General features: G+C 38.9%; 1 long non-coding RNA gene across 6 annotated transcripts in view; it reads right to left on the reverse strand.

The window, feature by feature from the left end:
* Nucleotides 1-21,246, reverse strand: part of LOC131826468 (uncharacterized) — a 268,182-nt gene that overhangs the window by 18,805 nt on the left and 228,131 nt on the right. Inside the window, exon 7 of one of the 6 annotated variants that reach the window (XR_009351612.1) lies at nucleotides 37-107. The exons of the other annotated variants lie outside the window; for them this stretch is intronic. This is a non-coding gene — a long non-coding RNA (uncharacterized LOC131826468). The remainder of the gene's footprint in view (nucleotides 1-36; nucleotides 108-21,246) is intronic. 6 annotated transcript variants of the gene reach the window in all.

Here is a 21,246-nt window from a genome sequence, read left to right on the forward strand (position 1 = left end):
CTCAACTGACGACGTAACCAGGGCCTAGTCACCTACCTGTTGGAAACTCCTTTTCTCATACATAAAGCAGAGATCACAATAATAGGTGTCCTACTTGTCTCACAGACCTATAGTAAGGATCAGAAGAGAGAGGAGACAAAAAAGAACCCAGTAAAATGTGAGGGAAGCATTGATTTTATTCACTGCCACTCCTGTGACTGGAGACGTCACAGAGCTCCCTTTGACAGAGGGGAGGCAGGACGGGAAGTGAATTATCCTACACGTTGTCATGTGATGGAGTAAGGTACAGAGTGTCGAGAGGGCCTGGAGAAGGGATCCTGAATGATGTCTGGAATAGGGGACGCAGCCAGGTTCCAGGAAGAATTCACAGAGGAAGTCAGATTTGAGGCAAGCTATGATGGCCAAGAGAACCAAGAAACAAAGAGCATGTCAGGGAAAAAGACCAGCATATATAAAGAGCGGCTCATGCTAACATAAATTTTGTCACCTAAGTGTCAGGGAAGGCACAGTGGCTTTAAGTAGAAAGTGGAATAACAAGAAGTATGTTTAAGAGAGATCATTTTAGAAGCAGTAGGACAAGGAAAACAAGAGAAAAATCAGTTTTTGTTATTATTATTATTATTATTGCTATTATAAGAGATTAGCTCTGATGTGAGCCTGAATAGAGATTAAGTATGAGTTGAGTCAAGAGTTCAATTATCCTCTGCATGAAGGAAAGGGAATGAACCATGGAGGAAGACTGAGAAGGGGGAAGAGGCATTGGCCTTTGTTCCAGGGTAAGGTGACACTCCAGAGTAGGATAAAGGCTCTCTTTCCAGGTAAATTTAAAGACATTCTTTTGCAGGACAAATGTCTTCTGACATAGAAATATAGCTCTGGAGGCCTGCCAAGAGGCCCCCGAGGGGGACCCCAGGAGAATGCACTTGGGTCTCTTATGCAAGTGTCTCTACACCAAATAGCCATTGTATTTCCCCCCTGATTTAACACTCTTCTCTTATCCCAGAGCCATCAGCCATGTCAGGAAACTAATTGGTCTCAGCTGTGTCGAAAGAAGAGCGAAGCTTGCCCAGGCTGGAACCCCGTGATGGAGAAAAACAGTGAAGATAATGGTCAATGTTTATTGAGCTATGAATAGAGTTAGGAGCTTAGACAGATTACCTTATTATCTCAACAATCTTGAGATGAGAGCACTGCAGTTAACCTCATTTTATAGGTAACAAATCTAAGGTTTAGAGTGGTTACAGAACATGCCCAAATCGCACAGCTGATATGCAGTGTTCTGTCTCCAAAGATAATTCTGCTTGCTCCTACCCTGGACCATCTCCCGGCTTTGGCCCAAGTGAGCAACAGAGTGGACACCAAGGAGGCTGGCAGAGTCATGGGGAGCCATCTGAGACAGAGCAGCCGTAGGGGGCCCATGGCTGAAAGATGTAAGAGGCAGCACCAAGGCACTCCACACTGGGACGGTCAGAGATGTGGCCTGGGGCTCCTCTGAGAGCCAGAAGAAAGGTCAAGGAAACTCAAAATGAAGACTAAAACCCTGCTCATAGTGATGAGTGGCACTGAGCTGCTGGACTTCAGCCTACCCAGTGTGGCCATGAGTATTGTTTTTACCAAGCAGAAAAGAGGAAAATATCAAGAAATTACAAAGGGGCCCATAATCAAATTTCAGACTTGAAAATTCCTGAGAAAAACGCCATTCTACATAGACCTAAACAAATGACACGCTGATAGCACACTGTTTTTAGAGCCCTCTGACTTCATCTGCTGTTCTATTATCAACTCCACTGTTACTAATGGATTTTCTTTGGAACTCAATGCAAGCAGTGCAAGGAAGAAACTGGCCACAGCACCAGAAGCCTCTTTAAAGGCAAATAACACCACTCTCTACCCACGGGACCTCCGAGACGTGTGGTTGCCTTCCAAACCAGTCCCCAGGGAGCCGTCTGGAGTCTTAGCTCTTCACTTCCATAATCCCTGTAGAATGTTCCACAGTTCGCAGACGGTCTCACCGCTGGAATTCTTCCAAATAAAGGAGCTGCATCTCAAGATCCCTACCGCTCAAAATGCAGAAATCTAAATCATCAGCAGCAGCAGTATCTGGAAGCTTGTTCGAAATGCAGGATCTCAGGCCCCACCAAAGACATAAGAAACCAGAATCCTTGTTTAACAAGATCCCCAGGTGATCTGCGTGCACGCTGAGTTAAGAAGCATGGCTTATGATCGCCTCGGGGTTCTAAATACCAGGTACCACATGGGATGTAATATCTGTATTACAACATGAACTTGGGTATGGGTTTGTACCGCTCAAATAATTAATGAGGCCTTGCATTATTGACATCTCAACATGTGTCCCTCTCTCTTGCTCTGCTAAGCACTGTTGGTGATATTGAATTAAAAAAAAAAAAAAAAGTCAAGATACGATCCCTGTTGACAGCAAGCTTTAAAATTCTGTTGGAGAATGAAAATACATATATGCTCAGATTGACCTTTCAGAGAAGGGAACATGACCCTGTCACTGCTCTGCATAAAATAACCAGGATTTGCCCATACCAATGGGCTGAAGTCCATACCACAGCAGAGCATCAGAAGCCTTTTGGAAACCTGGAGCACACCCTCCTCCCCAACCTCATCCATGACCACTGCCTTTTTCCCCCAGTGCTTTGCCCCAGGCACACTGACCCTGAAGGTCCTAGAATGTGCAGACCTTGCTCCCATCTTCATGCTTTGCCCTTGCAGCATGAACTTGCCCCTTCCTGCCCTTCCCCCTTCCTAAGATGGCTCTCTGTAGGCTTACCACAGAACGCTTTCCTTTGGCTTCAGATTTGGGGGGATTCCTGCCCTGCTCACACATTCCCATTGCAAGTTCTGATTTTTTTACTGTCTTCTAGGTATAAGGTCTGGTTGAAAGAAATAAAAATGGTCTATGAAACAGCCATAAATCCGTGATGCAATCCATCACATCACCGTCTCCACCTCACAACACACCTAGAGCCCCATCCCCAGGACAGATGTGCCCTAATCCTTTTCCCTCAGACTTCCCTGCAGATCATCTGACCTCCTGGCTAAGCCCTGCGGGAGCTAGAGACTCCGTCCTAGACCTGGGATATCCTTCCACACCCCCTTCATTCGGGAGACTCCTGCTCATCCTTTATATCTCATCTCAAATGCACCATTACTTGGGAAGCTTCCCCCACTTCCCCGAAGTATGTTGGTCCTTCTCATCTCATTTCCAATATCACTTTGCATCTGAGGACTTATCTGCTCGATTGTGTATCTTTGCTCGCCTGTGTCTCTCATCTGACTCAGTCTTTCTGGGACACAGACTTATCTTCTAAGGCATGAATAAGACTGGCTGTGTATTCTCAGTGTTCTGCAAATGTCTGGCACAAAATAGACCAGTGCTTTAACCCCTGCTAAATTAATCATCAGAATCAACCACACGTCACTTAAAAATCCCTGTGCCTGTGCTTCGTCCCAAAACATCCTGCTTCTATAAGTCTAAGATAGGGTTCAGTCATCCCTGCTTTTCAAATGCTCCCCAGATAATTCCGAAGTCAACCAAGATTTAGAAACACTGCAGGAGGCCCTTTCTAAGGTCTGTTAGTGATAGAATGATCCATCCTCTGCTTTTGGGCCTGATCCATTGTTTTTCTAGATAAACCTAAGGTATCTTGATTGCACTGCCTTGATCCTTGGCAGCTAGATACACACTTTTTACCTCTACCTCCTGACATCACTGCAGTGATAGTAAGCAGGGTAAGTACTTACATGCTCAGTTGTTGGGGGTAGTTCTCTATGTATAATAAGAGGCAGAGAAGAATATGGCGGGTGTGTAATTGGTGTAGATTATTATAATGGCAGACCTTTCAGGCACACCTCGTCTTCCCTGTCCAATGTTCCTGAGATATCATGCCCATACCTCTACAACATCATCCCCAACCTACCTGGTGTGAGCATGTCTATGCTTAAACTAGACTGCCCCTGTTAGACTCCCCGAAGGAAGGGCTATTCTCTTGGGTGCTATCATCTCAACTCCTATCCCGGGACCTGCCACATAGTAAGTGCTCAATAAAGGTTTGATGATCCCTGACTCCGTGCAGACTGAATGTCTGTATGAATAATGAGTGCATGAGAGGATCTGGATAGATGGAAAGGAGGAGGAAGAGCATTCCTACAGGAGTGCGGGTTCAGAGTCAAGGAGTTCATGGGCCTAGGGAGGAGAATGAATTTGGTACATGCGTAAGACAGCTAGGTTAGAGTTTCTGAGTATAGCTTCTCCTCTTTGGAGAAAGCTGGAGGCCTCTGTGGTTCCTTCCCATGGGATTGTAACAGTGGACTGCTGTACTATGGCAGGAGAGAGCTGTGCTGGGAGTCAAGCAGAATTATTCCTAACTCCCATAGAATTTCTATGTCGCTATCAATAGAGGGAGGAAAGAAAATGAAAGGGAATATTTACTTAGTATTTATTTTGTGCCCAGTGTTTTGCATATGCTGTCTCCCTGGACAGCAGTGACAGCTTCTTGTGCTATGACTGTCACCTTTCCCCTGGTAGAAATGAAAATAAAAGAGTTTAAGTGACTCTGACTTGTTCTTTTCCCTGCATACTTTGCTGCTTCCATTCACTTAAGCCATCTGGGCCTCCCTTTCTGTAACTTGAAAATGAATGGATTGTGTTAGCTTACATCGCAGGTCTTTTTGGTTCTAAAATCAGTGGGTTTACCCTGGCCGTTTCTGGGGTCAACCTTGAGGCAACTTCCTTTGACGCCTGCCTATTACTTAATATCACACCATTCAATAATTGCTTACTAAATGCAAGAATTGAGTTGATGCACCTGTGAGGCTCTGGGAGCTAAAGACAGTGTAACATTTTGCTCCAGTTTAAAAAGGTTTGTTCACCGTCCCTGAACAAATCGGGCATATTCTTGTTTCTTCGCTTTTGCCCGTAATTACTCTCCACTTATAAAAATTCTACTCCCTTCAGAGTCGAAGTTGACCCCCTCTTCCACGAAGGCTTCTCTGGCTGCCAGTGATCCAGGCAACATGGGAAGGAAGATGAGATGATTGCAGTTAATGGATCAATGGAGTCTGTTACATCTAAACCTTGGGCTGCTCCATAATCAGGGAATGGATGATGGGAGGCAACCGCAGGGTCCAAGACATTTCCTCAAGGGGATTTAAAGAAAGAAGAGTCCAGAATTGCTCTTCCCTAGAATCTCTGTTTAAAGGACCTCATTATCACCTTAGAAATAGACTATATCTAGCTAAAAAATCTCTATCACCTCCAGCTTTCACGATTCTTTACACACTTCTCACAACCAACCTCTGCCATCATGTACCATTAAACCTGCACGCACCCAGCTCCCTCACATGGAAGATGTCCCTCTGCTTGGGGTAGTGGTGGAAAATCACTGAAGAGGACTGGCTTTATGCGTTACATCTCTGCCTGAGGAATCCTGAAGCGGTCAGGTCACCTTCCATGCGAGCAGAATCACCTGCCTGATGGAAACATTTCTTCTTTTGAATATACCTTTGTTCGCCCTTAGTAAAACAAGCTGGAATTAGCATTACGTAGCCACAACCAACAAAACAGAAGTGCTTTCTCCCGAGTATACACACGAATTATGGTCTCTGACATGCAACCCAGATGACTAGGGGATATGTTAAATGTCCTGGCTCACTGTGCTATACGAATCCTAGTGAATGACTGGTCCTGGGGAGCTTCAAAATCAGACAATGACTTTTTTGTCCTTTGAAGGTTATCATTTAACATTTGCTCACTTTCGTGTCCCTGATACATGGCACAGGGACAAAACGAGTCATTCGGTAAATATTTGTTGACTCAATCCAACAATCAATGAATTCATCTCGATTTCTTTTATTTTTCTCTCCCCTAATATGATTCTGAAAATGTGTCATCAATATAATAAACACATTAATTTAATACTGGAAAACCTGAGTCACATAATGGAAGAAACCTGTGTCCCCAGGGCTTTGCTAATGTTTCTGTAGTTATACTTGTAATTCCTCTGTTTTTACATGCCTCTCTCCTCCACTGGACATGTGTTTTTTAAGGGAGGCAACTGTCTTACTCATCTCTGTATCATCAACATTTATTACAGTGCTCAGCTCATAATAAGTTTAGTAGTTGTTTATTAAATGAGTGAGTAAATATATTTCTAAAATGATTGCTGTGCCTACATTGACTTCCTGGCCCCTCCTCATCCCTCTCCTAGATTTTTTTTTTTTTTTTTAGAATTCTCCGCTCCTTCTCTGTTGTATTTAGAAAAGCAGTTTGTGGGAAAATTGAAAGTAAATCTTTCTTACAAAAATGTAGAAACTCCTGATATAAACAATTTTTAAATGTCTTCTAAATCACAAAATCATAATGCTGGAAGAAACATCACAAATCCTTCAAACATAAATAATATATTGAGAAACCTACCTAGCAATGAGGTGAAATTGGTATGTCTATTTGATAAAGAATATGTATGATATATTAAAAATGAATACTTAGAGAAAGCGTGTGAACAATCAACACACAGGAGAAATTATAAAACGCAAGGGATAAGTATATAGAAAATCTTTCATACAGATACTGGTAGGGAGTATGGGGGGGTGGTTCTAAGAGCTCTTGTGTTCTGTTCATAGGGATACAGAATGGGTCTGCTGCTCTGGCATTACTGGCTTTCTATGCATATAACCCAAGATCTTCAGTGAATACCCCAAAGGAATTCTCACATAACATCAGAGCAACTAAGAGAATTTGGCATGGAATCAGAGGCAATCTGAGCATCCATCAATTGGAACACGAATAGATAAAATACGATGCACACATCCCAGGGAATTTAGTAAGACAGTACAGGCTACAAATCATAGTTTCACATAGCAACAGTGCTTACTGAGACACATGACACAAGACCATTTATGTCAATGACTAATACACGCACGCAAAGCGAAAGGTGTTTTGTCATAACATATACAACCCAAAACAAATCGATTCACTTTAAATACATGACTGTGGAAGGAACCAAGATGCCCTTCAATGGATGAATGGATAAGGAAGATGTGGTCCATATACACTATGGAATATTATGCCTCCATCAGAAAGGATGAATACCCAACTTTTGTAGCAACATGGACGGGACTGGGAGAGATTATGCTGAGTGAAATAAGTCAAGCAAAGAGAGTCAATTATCATATGGTTTCACTTATTTGTGGAGCATAACAAAAAGCATGGAGGACAAGGGGAGTTAGAGAGAACGGGGTTGGGGTAAATTGGAAGGGGAGGTGAACCATGAGAGACTATGGACTCTGAAAAACAATCTGAGGGGTTTGAAGTGGCAGGGGGGTGGGAGGTCGGGGTACCAGGTGGTGGGTATTGTAGAGGGCACGGACTGCATGGAGCACTGGGTGTGATGAAAAAAATAATGATACTGTTATGCTGAAAATAAATTTAAAAAAAATAAATAAATTACTTGGAAACATTAAATAAATAAATAAATAAATAAATACATGATGATGGTAACTTATAGTGGGAAGGGGTTTGGGGTATGGACAAATAATGATAATGGTGATAACTAGGAATAAATAATTATAAAATAATTTACATATTATTATATATTTTATACACACACACACACACACACACATAATAAAAATAAAAATAAAAATAGGGAGCCCATATGGTCCATATATGAAAATGTTCCATGAACTAAACAATATGACGAACTCCAGCCCAGCACGGGAGCTCCAAAAGAAAAAAATTAAATGAAAAGAAGAAAAAAATGCTAAAACTTGTTAGAAACAGAATTAATGTAAATTAAAAGCATAGGGTAACTTTCTCACTTATGAAATTAATAAGAGATGTATTTTACTTGGACCGATAGCCCCATTTTTGTCATTTACCCAGGATAAATAATGATCAGCACTGCTATTTAACTTTAATTCTGTATGTCTAATCCAATAGAGTTAAGCAAAAGAAAAAATTAAAGGTATGAAAATTTAAAAAGTAGTATTTGTTATTTTAGTCTATATTTGAAAAACCAAAGAGAATCAACCAAAAAATGTTTTTTAAATTTTTTTTAGGGTTTGGATTTTTTTATTTTGGTAATTTTTTTTATATTACAAAGAATAAGCAGATTTGCTAAGAAGACAGGGCACACATTTCAAATCTTCCAATTAGTAGCTCTTCAGGTAGAATCAAAACTAGTTTGTAGGTATAAAGAAAAAGTCTCCAACCACAATGGGACAGAAACAAAAAGAAACTTACCATTAGTGTTTAAGATCTAGAGAAAGAAAATATTTAGGTGAACAGCCTTGAGCAATGGAAAGGGCCAGCTGAATGAATACCCACGTCCCCTACCCTCCACCCCTGCCCCGGGGAGACCCACCTCAAAATATCCATAGGCCCTAACTAATCAGTGGGCTACTTACAACTAGGCACAGTTCCCAGTAAAGGCAAGATTCCATATGTCACCACACCTCTTCACCTTCCCCCTTTAAAAACAGCCCCACCCACCTCCTCCACTGCTGTCCTACCCACTGCCCCCTTGGGGTGTATTCAATAAACTTTCATCTCCTTGGTTCTGCCTTGGGTGAATTCTTTCCCCACCCATACCACAGGTTTTACTCAATTGTTACTCCAAATTTGGGGTCCCATCCAATCGAGAGACACCCCATTTAGGCACCACGGAAAACTGTAAGATTCTTCTGAGAGACAAAACAAAGGCTTGAGCAAACAACAAGCCACACCATGATCCTGGATGGAAAGAATTGATGTCAAATCTTTCTAAATCACTCTGTAATGTAATGTCATTTTACTAAACATACCAACAGGTTTATTTGCGAAACAAAGAGCAAATTCCAAAGCCAATGCAAAAGAATAAATAAGGATATTCAAAGCAATTCTAAAAAGGAAAAATATTGAGACAGGACAACCTATAATAGATGTTAACATATTGTATAAAGACAAATAATTTGCAGAGTATATCATAGGTAGATGAACAGAAAGGTGAATAGAAACAAAAAACAATTCAAAAAATGGTCCCAGATGTATACAGGGATTAAGTATATGATAAAGGTGGCATGTCAAATCAGTAAGGAACAGAAGGATTATTCAATAAATGGTCCAAAATAACTAGATGGCCACTGAAAGAAAAGTCTAGCTGGATCAATAATTTAAAAATGAAACCATGAAAGTGCAAGAAAGCATTAAAGTGATTTTTGACACATAATCTCTAAGTGGCAAAGGTCTTCCTAAACATGACATAAAAACTAGAAGTAATGATGGGTGCCTGGGTGGCTCAGTGGGTTAAACCTCTGCCTTCGGCTCAGAACATGATCTCAGGGTCCTGGGATGGAGCCCCACATCAAGCTCTCTGCTCAGCAGGGAACCTGCTTCACCCTCTCTCTGCCTGCCTTTCTGTGATCTCTCTCTCTCTGTCAAATAAATAAATAAAATCTTAAAAAAAAAAAAAAAAAACAAGTAATGAAAGAAACAAAATAAAAAGTGAAAATTTGACCATAAAAATTCGGACATAGCAAAATCTACAGGGACCAAAGTCAGAATTCTCAAGGGCAAAATGAGGAAAAGATCTGCAATTTATATTATAGAAAACAAGGACCAATATCCCTGATATATAAAAAAACTCCCATAAACATTTAAAAAAAGATCAACAATCCAATAGAAAAATTAAAGGATTATTTAGAGAAAAAATAATAGCCCTTACACATGTAAATTATGTTCAAACTTTTTAGAAGGTAAATGCAAATAAAAATTATGGTGAGATACCATTCGCCCCTTCCCCAACATTATTAGGAAATAGTTTAAACATTTGTTAATACATAGGTTGTCAAGAACATAGGGAAACAGACATTTTCCTACATGGCTGTTAAGAATATAAATCGGTAGCTCCTCTAGGAAGAAAAATTCATCAGTAGCTATGAAAATTAAAATTGCAAATATTTTTGACACAGAAATACCACATCTACATATTCCTTCTGCAAATATACTGGCACAAGTATATTTGCTGCTACCTTATTTGTAAGAGCAAAGATTGCAAACTATTGTTTCCAGCCTTCCACTGAAAATGTTTTCTCTTCCTTTATTGCCTTGGGCATAGTAACAATGTTGAGTTTCAAGTTAGTCTCTGAATTCCTGGGAACCCCTGTGGATCTGCGTTTATTTCCTCTTGTTTCTACTAATTTTTCTTCAGGTTGTCATGACTCCCTAAAGTGCCTGTTGTTTGGTGGGTTGGTTTGGGTGGCTGAGATTTTCTACTTGTAAAATTCTTTCTAAAAATAATGTGACGCCAATTGTGGTTACTTTCCACAGAGATGTACCTTTGTTTCCACCAAGCGTTATTAGCAATCTTGAATCATCTCAATCGGATTTCAGGAATTAAGAGGTGATGATCAATCCCTGTGAGGGTTTGCCGCTTGGTATTCATTCATTCTTTGGGTTTATCCCTTTGGAGTCCCAGCCCAAAGTTGAGGGTCACCTTGGAGTGTCCATAACTCCTTAGGGTCCCATGAGGTTGTCACAAAGTCCTCAGCATCATTCTCAGCCAGGTCTAAAACACCCTTCCTCAGAGGCTGGGCTCACAATCCTGGGTTTCCACTTCCCTCAACTCCTAACCAAGTAATTCCTTCTCTCTGTTTAACCCTTTACTACCTTCAGGTAGATACATTTTTATATAGCTAGTTTTTCTGGTTGTCCTCATGGGAATTATCCCAAATTATCTTGTGTGATGACCATGAACAAAATTCCAAAAAAATCTACATGTTCATCCATCAATGAATTATGGTCCATTTATACAACAGAATAAACTAGTATGTATTTACGGTTAAATAACAAAAATATTAAATAAATGATGGTACACTTATTTAATAGAACACTATTTGGCTACAGAGTCACTATTTTTTAGGTGCTGACATATACCAATCTTCAAAATATATTGTTTAGTGAAAAAGCAAGCTACAGAAGAGTGGACATTGTATGCTATCATTTAGGCACAAACTATCTCTAGAAGTATTCAAAATAATTTAATACTTGAATTCTTTGGGGCTTAGAAAAGTGAATAGCCAAGGCATAGAAAAGAGAAGAAAATTCTTCAGTTTTTATCATTATGTACATCTGAATTTTGAAACCAGTAATATATTATCTGTTTGATATAAAAGCAGATAAAATAAACATTAAATGATTTTTAAAAATGGGTAAAACTATGTGCACGAACCTATTTGTTGCTGTAGTATTTATAATAGCAAAAAATTAATAGTAACCCAAATGTTCATCTGTAAGGAAACGGTTAAATATGGCCAGTGTCACTGATGGCATATTTTATGATGATATGAAAAATAAGTATGGAAGTTATGTAGAAACATGGATACCTTACTTTTCTATCGCTGTGCAATAAATTAACACAAACTTAGCGACATAAAAACATCATTTGTTCTCTTATTGTTGTGTAGAACAGAAGTCTCACGTGGTGAAACTAGGTTCTCTGCTCAAGGCTTCACAAGGCTGAAATCGAATTGTCAGGTGAACTGAATTCTCGTCTGAGAATTCTGCCTCCCTCAATGGGAAAAATGCATATTATTAAAGAAAGAAAATAGCAATGACTCTTAAAGATATGCAAAGATATTCAATCTTAGGAGTAAGAGAAATTATAGTGAAGTTACCCTTTTCATCTGTCAGACAGAAAAGGTTTTAAAAATTTGCTAACACACTGGATTAGGAAAGGTGTATAGAGACAGATGCTTTCCCTCATCATTCTAACTTCTATTAAAATACTGCATATAGTGATATACATAAACTATGATAACAACCAGGCAAAAGGAGCTGTGTGTGTTTGTGAGTGAGTGTGTGTGTGAAAAAGTATAAAAGAGAGGGTATGAAAATGTTAATAGTCACATAAAAGAACTTGGGTGACTTAATTTTTTGTTAATTTTGAGATTTCTAAGTCAGGTTACTATTTTCTTCTATCATCAAAATTGTATTTACAGAGGAAGAACAGTAACTTTTTCAGCCTTTTTCTGCTTACCACGGCACACACACAAAAAGAGTAGATTTATTACAGTGTCCCAGATCATTGTTATTTGTTGGTATTGCTGAGATTAGGACATAGGTCCCTAACCCCAGGTCCTTTATATACCATGTTGTCCTGTCTCTTGCTGGAAAACTCCAGATGTTGGAGAGTATGACAATTATGGAATGCTCATTAACCCCTGTGTGCTCACTACTTACTAGGTACATTTATGTGTAGTTAAAACTCACAACAATCCTATACGATAGATTTCATTTCATAGTCTCACTGGGTTTTTAATCCCAGCTCTGATCCAGAAAAACAGTGAGATTTGGCAAGGATTGCAAATTGGAGTGAGAGTCATTAGAGTTGTGCATAAACTGAGCCAGATACCTTTAATACCCTGCCTATCTCTTCCAGCATTTAACCACACCCATACTTGCTTAGTCAACTTCCAACTGCCCGCACCTTTGACTTTTTGTCTGAGGTTTTCCTTGACCACAAAACCCTGGGGAAAGTTTGGAAGTTCTGGAGGAATTAATGTCTCCCACCTTCCTCCAACAGCTACCGCAGCCTTTGGGCAAAATGACTGAGATGCTTGTTCTATTCAATTTCCCCTTGTTCCCCAGAAGTATTAAGTTCTATTTATCTGCAGAGTAATTCCCTTGACAATATAATCTGTCTTCTTTTTTTTTTTTTTTGTAGTAAAAACATTTAACATGAGATCTACTCTTTCAATGAATTTTTGAGGATACAGCACACTAGTGTTGACTATAGGCATGATGTTGTACAGCAGATTTCTAGAATTTATTCATCCCTTTCCCTAAATCCTGAGCAGTCATCTTTCTACTCATTGCTTCTATGGGCTTGGCTATTTTAGATATCTCATATAAGCAGAATTTAAAAATACTTGTCCTTCTATTACTGGCTTATTTCACTTAGCATAAAATCCTCTAGGTCTATCTGTGTTGTTCTATACTGCAAGATTTTCTTATTTTTTAAGGCTCAATAATATTCCATTGTATATATACTACATATTTTTTATCCACTCATCTATCAATGGACATTTGGTTGTTTCCATGCCTTATCTATTGTGACTAGTCCTGCAGTGAACATGACTTTAATCAAGGTCTTGGTCAGGGCTGTGGTCTCATCTGCAGACTTGACTAGGAGAGGGTGGCCTTCCATACACACAGGCTTGTTGGAAAAATTCAGTTTTCCAGCAGTTATTGGACTGAGGGCCTGTTTCCAGTGGGCTATTGGCTAGAAATGCTTCTTAGTTCCTTGCCACAAAGCACCTTCCTAATATGGCAGTATGCAAATTGAGAAGGCAATAGAAAGAATCTGCTAGCAAGATGGAAGTCATAATTTTAGGTAACCCAATTACAGAAGTGATATCCCATCATCTTTTCCTTATTGTAATGGTTAGAAGCAAGTCAAAGGGTGAGCCCACATTCAGTGGGAAGGGATCCAATGAGGGTATGACTGCTGGGAGGCAGGGACCATTGAAAAACATATTGCAATATACCTGGTACACTAGTCAAGTTTAGATCAAGTTTAGATAGGAAAGAAAGATCCTAGGTCTTCCAGGAAAAAAAGTCCGTTTTGGTTTGTTTGAGGTACTCTTGGAATCTTAAGGAGTTTTCCCTCATGGAATTAGCTTTTCCTTAAGCAAATATATTCTAAGAATGAAAGATGGCTCTAAAACTTTATGGGTCACGATAAGAAGACAAGCAGGAAATTGAAGTTATTCATGACTAGCTGAATTGCAGAAAACAGGAACAGTATATTCAATATTGGTGGACTAATCTGGATAATGGATATTGACAAACTTAAATCAACATATATGCATTGGAAATACTCTTTTGTATATAGTAGGGATTTAATACTTATTTGGAAAGAAATCAAATAGAATTAGATTTAAATGTATAGATTTCAATTATCTTTGCTATACTGTTCATGCTTTAACTTTTACCAAGAGCCATTCTGCTTCTGCTTACAAGTGTGATGAAGAAGAACTTGCTCCTTAAAGTAGAAATAAAACTGACTATAAAAATCAGAGTCCATGCTATTATTACTCACTCCTGACAGAGCTGTGCTTATAAAATACTAAGGGCTTCCTTCTGCCTAATCTGAGGGGATGTTCCAGTCCACCAAATGAAAAATAAAACTACCTTCAACAGCAGCCAAGGAGTTAAGAAGCTGGGTATGAAATTGTGTCTCCCTCATTACCTGCAATGCATGGCTGAGATTATTCCAAGTAATGCCTGGGAATCTTCTACTAAAACAATCACAAGGTGGCTTGGGAGTTTATGCCTTTTGACCAGGTCCACAACCCACATCTGCCACAGAGAATTTTAATTGATATTATTCTAGAAAATAGTTCCTATGCTAGTATTAAATCAGAAAAAAAAAGCAATTTAACACTGCATTATTCATCATTCTAGCATAAATGAAAATAGAATGGATTTAGAGTAGAAAACTTCTTTTCAGCAGAGAGAGGTTTTCTATATAACCAGACTACCAACCACAAGGTTTAAGGTTTGGGCCCCATACTACAAAAACATATGTGACAAATGAACAAAAATGTAATTTCTAAATCACCTTTTCCATAGTACAAATAAGGCAACTGCTTTTTCTATGTACTATGATTTGAAAGCATTGCTTTTATTTTTATAACACTGGAATATTAATCATTAAGTCATTGAATATATATATGTATATCTACAGAGAGAGAAAGAGAAAGAGAGAGAGAACTTTACTGAAAGTTTTAACTGTTCCCTTATCCATTATATGTCTTTGTGAGCTGCTTCCTACTGTGTTTCCTACTTTGTCTTTGTTTTTACTGTGTCTTTCCAGACAAAGTGGAAACTGTAATGGACTTTGAGTCAAGAATGTAATTATTCAGATATGTAGGATTTTTTTTTCTTCTTAGAATTTACCAGAGAAGTTCCTTTTGCCAATTAAGACAAGAAGCCATTTACGTTTTTCAAGTAAGAGAAAAGACAAGGGAATTTGACATTTATTGAGCATCTACTATGGGCCAACCATTTTGGATGTACATACTTTCATTGAGTGATCACTCCTATAAATCAGTACTGTTATTCCAGTATAATAAATGAGAAAACAGAAACTAGGAAATCATGGAAGGGAAGAAAACTAAAATTTGTTGAGCAAGTGAATACTAACACGAGAGGCACTTCATATTTCTACATTCATGTACGCGTTCCATATGCATCCCCATGTTACAGTTTTAAACAAACTTGGGCTCAGAGTTGTTAAATAATTTATACAAAATCATATACTTAGTAAGCACTTAAGTTGAGCTAGATTCTGAGTGGATCTGATTCACTGTATTTTTCCCAATTACATCAAAATACTTCAGCATAAAATTCTTTAAATGTAGCTGCTTGCAGAGGCACTAACGATTTTAGATGGCTTCCAGCTCACAAGGGGAAGGATGCCATTCATAAAACTGTTGTGTTCCCCAGCAGGGAAAGGCTTCTGGGAACGTTTCCAGAATTCAATCCAACCATAATTAAATAAATAGAATTAATAAGAGTAAACAATTAGAGGCATCTTTCTCGGCTCAACTGTATGGTCCAGTACCGGTCACCAGATCTACTCTATTATAATTTCTTTTCCTTCTTTTTTCTTCCTACTAAAATTGTTGAACATTTGTTGCTTCATTGTAATTTTTTTTTTTCTAACTTATTCATCCCCTATTCCAAATTAGGCATTCCTTGGGGACAGATACCTTGATATATCCCAGGCATCTAATACCTGGTACTTAGTAGATGCTCAATAAAAATCAGAGGAATGAATGACTAAATAAACAAATGACTTCATTAATAAACAAACATGAACAACAGGATATGAAGCCAAACTCATTACCTAGCTCTAGCAAACTTTGGAATTGTCTAGAATATTATGGTTACATTGAAGGTGATGTGATGCCTCTAGGCTGCCTCAAGTTATAGATTTAGTTTGGCAAGTACTTAGCCAAGACTCAGCTTACTTGAGTGGTACCCACCTCTGTCCCACCACCACTCAAGATGCTGTAATCTTTATCTCTAGTCACTGAAGGACTATGGTCACTCTGACTCTGTGATTCTCTAGGACATACTCTCAGTTCTCCTTCATTCCTCTGTTCCAAATATACATTTTGTTTTAATGTTTGCAAACATGTAAAATGTAGGCTTTCCTTCTGCTCAGAAGAATGTGTACAGATTATATGCTGAGGGAAAGAGCATAAGTTTCAGGTCAGACTAAATAGGTTCAAGACTAACTATCATTTATTTATTAGCATGTGACTTTCAAAAACAGGATGTCTACATGAAAAAGTGCTCAACATCACTTGGCATCAGGGAAATACAAATCAAAATCAAAACCACAATGAGATACCATCTCACACCAGTCAGAATGGCTTAAGTTAACAAGTCAGGAGATGACAGGTTTTGGTGAGGATGTGGAGAAAGGGGAACCCTCCTACACTGTTGGGTGGGAATGCAAGCTGGTAAAGCCATTCTGGAAGGGTCCTCAAAAAGTTGAAAATAGAGCTACCCTACGACCCAGCAATCGCATTACTGGGTATTTACCCTCAAGATACAAATGCAGTGATCCGAAGGGGCACGTGCACCGGAATGTTTATAGCAGCAATGTCCACAATAGCCAAACTATGGAAAGAACCTAGATGTCCATCAACAGATAAATGGATAAAGAAGATGTGGTATATATACACAATGGAATACTATGCAGCCATCAAAAGAAAGGAAATCTTGGTATTTGCAATGATGTGGATGGAACTAGAGGATATTACACTGAATGAAAAAGTCAATCAGAGAGAGAAAATTATCATAAATTATCATATGCTCTCTCTGATATGAAAAATTTGAGAGACAGGGTGGGGAGTCATGGGGGGTAGGGAAGGAAAAAATGAAATAAGATGGGATCAGGAGGGAGACAAGGCATAAGAGACTCTGAATCTCGGGAAACAAACTGAGGGTTGCTGGGGGGTGGGAGGTACGGACAGGGTAGCTGGGTTATGGACATTGGGGGGGGGTATGTGCTATGGTAAGTGCTGTGAAATGTGCAAGCCTGATGATTCACAGACCTGTACCCCTGGGGCAAATAATATATTATATGTTAATAAAAATATCTATTATTAAATATCTAAAAAAACAAAAAACAAAAAACCCCAGGGTGTCTAAGGTTTAGCTTCTCATGCATAGACGGGGATAATAGAAGTACCTACCCCAGAGGATTACTGTAGAAATTATACGAGATGATGAACCAAATGCTGTGAGTATGGCTCCTAACATATTATTATTATAATAATAGAATGAGAGTAAGAAAGTGCCTTTTTATTTGGCTGGCTGATTTATAAGTACTTACAAATTAAAACCAGGAGAAGAGAGAAATCCCCTTTATCCTTCTAAAAAAAACACTGAGCAGTCTGGTTGCAAGGACAGGAATATCAATGGTTTGGCCCAGCTTTAGATCTTGTGCCCATCCTGGCAATGAGAGTGACTGCTTTGGCTGTTGACCTGAGTACTGAGGCCTCCTCAGGGGTCTGGATGGATGAGGGGGTGGGCAGGGGAGTGCTCTCTTACCCAAACAATATGGACTGAGAGGGAGAGGAGGCAATAGTTAAAGGAAAATCGAGAAGAAAGAGTTGCTCTGCATCCCTATAGGACTAAACTAACTAGGGATAACCGATGTAGGATGACCTTACTAACCAAGAGAAATGAAAGCACCTTCACACGTCTGCTTTCTCTTAATGAAAGGCATAACTTCCCAAATTCAAGCCAGTCACTTACTCCTACAGAAAGTATGCAAATGAAAGGACAGGATTGTGCAAATAAAAGGATGGATTTTCCTCTGTGTATCTGTCTTTGTTATAGTTTAATACAACCGCACCGCTTGTAGTCCCTTGTCTCAGGAAGGAATCAGAGTCACAAAATTCAGACATAAATTGTCAATATTTCCTAATATAGCTTTTTCCAGAAGTTTTTGTAAAAGTAGAAGTCATAGAGATGCTAAGTTCCAAATAGCACTTAGTCAGGTCATTTTGTCCTAGAGTCATTTACCCATGGGTGGTGGTGGTATGGGGTGTGTGTGTGTGTGTTTCAATGGTGGCGCTATATGTGTGTATGTTTCAGTGTACCTGTATTTGTGTTTCCCTTATTCTCTTCCCTCACATTTCTCCTCATAAGAAATTACTCCTCTCAATGCTTACCTACCACTCAAGCCATCAAACATGGAGGACGGAACACAATACTTCAACAACGTAACTGTCTTTCTGGAATAGAACATCGGATATACAAGCAATTTTTTTTTTTAATACGTTCACGTGAAAAGAAAAATAAGCACATGTAGAAGGTAATTATGGAGGTCACAGGAAGTTTCTTTTCTCCTTTTGATTTTAAATGAAACATACATTTTCACATTAAAAGAAAATTCTGGAAAGATATTGGGATGACCATTAAAAAAGGATATGAACTATGAAAAGCACAAGTAATAAATAATGAACACAAATAAACAGCCTGCCAGTTTGTCAACCTCCAAGCCAAGCGTTATATTGCAGGATTTGAAGTGAATGGGAAGACTGCAGAAACTGATACTGAGCCACACAAAGAAATCTCACCTCATTCCTTTGTGTTCTTAAAACATGGATTTTTGCATGACTAGTGCATCAGATAACTACACTGAAACATCATTTTATTTAATATGACCAATTCTAGAGAAGTGAAAACCTGGAACCACTTAGAAATGTTCCCAGTTCTGGGTTGGGCCTGTTTTGCCTGGAGGTTCTACAAGCCTACAGCCAACATTACTTCCAAGATGTATCAAATAAAACAATGGTATCACTAAATGAAAATATCACTGGATATTGTAGACTACCTTTGGAAAAGTGTCTTATGAAAACAAACCTCAATCATTTAATTTGACAAGCCAACTCCATTACTAAAAGTATAGCTGTATCTTCCAACAAATCTTGACTCATACTGGTAGCTTCCTTCTTAGTTCCCAAAGAAAGCACTATCACCCACCATGTGCTTACTATGATAGAAAGGTTCCTATCATTGGGTTGGAAGTGGCCTTCTTCCTTAAAATCCAACCTTATTTCTTTCTTAAAGTCTCAATATAGGTGCTTAGGTGGCTCAGTGGGTTAAGACTCTGCCTTCGGCTCAGGTATGATCTCAGGGTCTTGGGACCCAGCCCCACAACAGGCTCTCTGCTCAGCGGAAAGCCTGCTTCCCCCCTCTCTCTCTGCCTTCCTACTTGTGATCTCTCTCTCTGTCAAATAAATAAATAAAGTCTTAAAAAAAGGTCTCAATATAATAAAATATAAATATAATCTATTACGTATATTATATATTATTCAGTGCAACACATTTATATTTATATTATTATTTAATCCTGTTTACTACTATTTATATATTTATTTATATATAATATGTATACCTTATAATAATATGTTTATAATTTTTAAAATGTATAATGTAATATAACAATGTAACTTATAATTATTATCCACCTAATATATGGTTATAACATATTACAATATATAACATATTATATTATTATCTACATATACATGCTTATTTATACCATTATAGGATAGAATGGCAATAGGGTTGAAAAAGAGCTCCCATAGAGATTTAAACAGGGTCATGGATTAGACATTGCTGTTGTAATAATTCCCCAATCACCAGTATCCCATTTACAAAGCTTATTCCTTATAAATCTACCTTAATTATCATCTTCTCTGAAGGGACTTCCATACCCATACTCTTTACCACCAGAAAGACAGAACTATTTTTTAAAAATGCCACCAGCATTTTGTGCCATGAGGTTAAGTGCCAGTGAAGGTATAAATCAGATCATTGCTGTCTTGTGCCCACCATGTTGTACAAACTCTTATAGTTATACTTATCACACTGCACTATAGTTGTTTGTTTAATGCCTGTCTACACAGTGGGGCTCTGACTTACATGGGTGAAAAGCCACATTATCCTCATTTTTGTATCCAGTGGCAGATACTGCCTGAACCAAGCCGCCACTAAGCCAGGGCGGTTATTTCTCAGCAGCCAGGAGTCTTGGCCGCTGGTGGCCCATAGCTATCTTTTTCCAGAGAATTCTCATTGACCACATGGAGCCCAGAAATGCCCACTAGGAGACCCTCATCAAATAATTGTATAATTGAAAGGTCTACAAATCTGGCCTCTCGACTCCAGGTAGAACCAGTCTGTAGTCTTCACGTCCACAGCTTCTCTGGAGATCAGCTGACGCAAGACTTTGCTGAATTCATGTCTCTGCTTGGCTTCTTGCCCTGCCCAGATCGGCTTCCTTCACTTCCTTACAGGTTTCTCCTGGGAACACTCCATCAGCTGATTACTCACACATGAACCCTTGCGTCAGGCTGTGCTTTTGGGGAATCGGACCTAAGACACCCCGAAGGGCACAGATTGCTGGGACAAAAGGTCTGTTTCTCCTATTAAACTCTGAGATCCATGAGAGCAGAAAAGATGACTTCTTCATCTCTTTATATCCAGTACCTAATTCAGTGCCTGACAGTAAACACTCGAGAGAAAAAAAAAAAAGTTTGTAAATCTGAATTAACATATGAGTTTATTTACCTCATTCTTTCTTCTCCTCTTTGACTGAATAGATAAATCCCAGGAAAAGCAAGACATGGGTTTAAGGATTAACATTGCTATTATCATTCCATACCAACCTTTCTCCAAGACCAAATGAATATGAATTGTCAGGAGGTGTTCAGCTCTAAAGTAAGGGGAGTGAAGACCCCTACCCCAGTCCTATCCTACAGGAATGTGGATATTGGAACCATGGTTCTCATCGATTGGATAGATTCAGTAACAGCTAATGGCCATATATTAAACCGAATCTTCTTTTGTTTTCTTTTTTAGCTTTCCTGAGAATATTTTTCCATTCCTCACTTTCCTCTTACTCCCATATTAAACTGGCGTTAGGTTGGCAAATATCAAGCCAACTTTAGGAAAGGAAGATTTTTCTCAGTGGTTTTCTTGGTCCCAACACAGTATATTCACCAGAGATTAAAACAAATACGGGGCTCTGGTCTCCACTGCATCCCTCGGAAATGATCCTCTTTCTACTCACTATGGAAGACAGATTAGACTCCACCAAATGAATTAACAAGGTCATCCAGAGGATAAGAACTCCAACATTAATCAAA

The sequence above is a fragment of the Mustela lutreola genome, chromosome 3, assembly GCF_030435805.1.
Source record: "Mustela lutreola isolate mMusLut2 chromosome 3, mMusLut2.pri, whole genome shotgun sequence".
Taxonomy (NCBI): Eukaryota; Metazoa; Chordata; class Mammalia; order Carnivora; family Mustelidae; genus Mustela; species Mustela lutreola.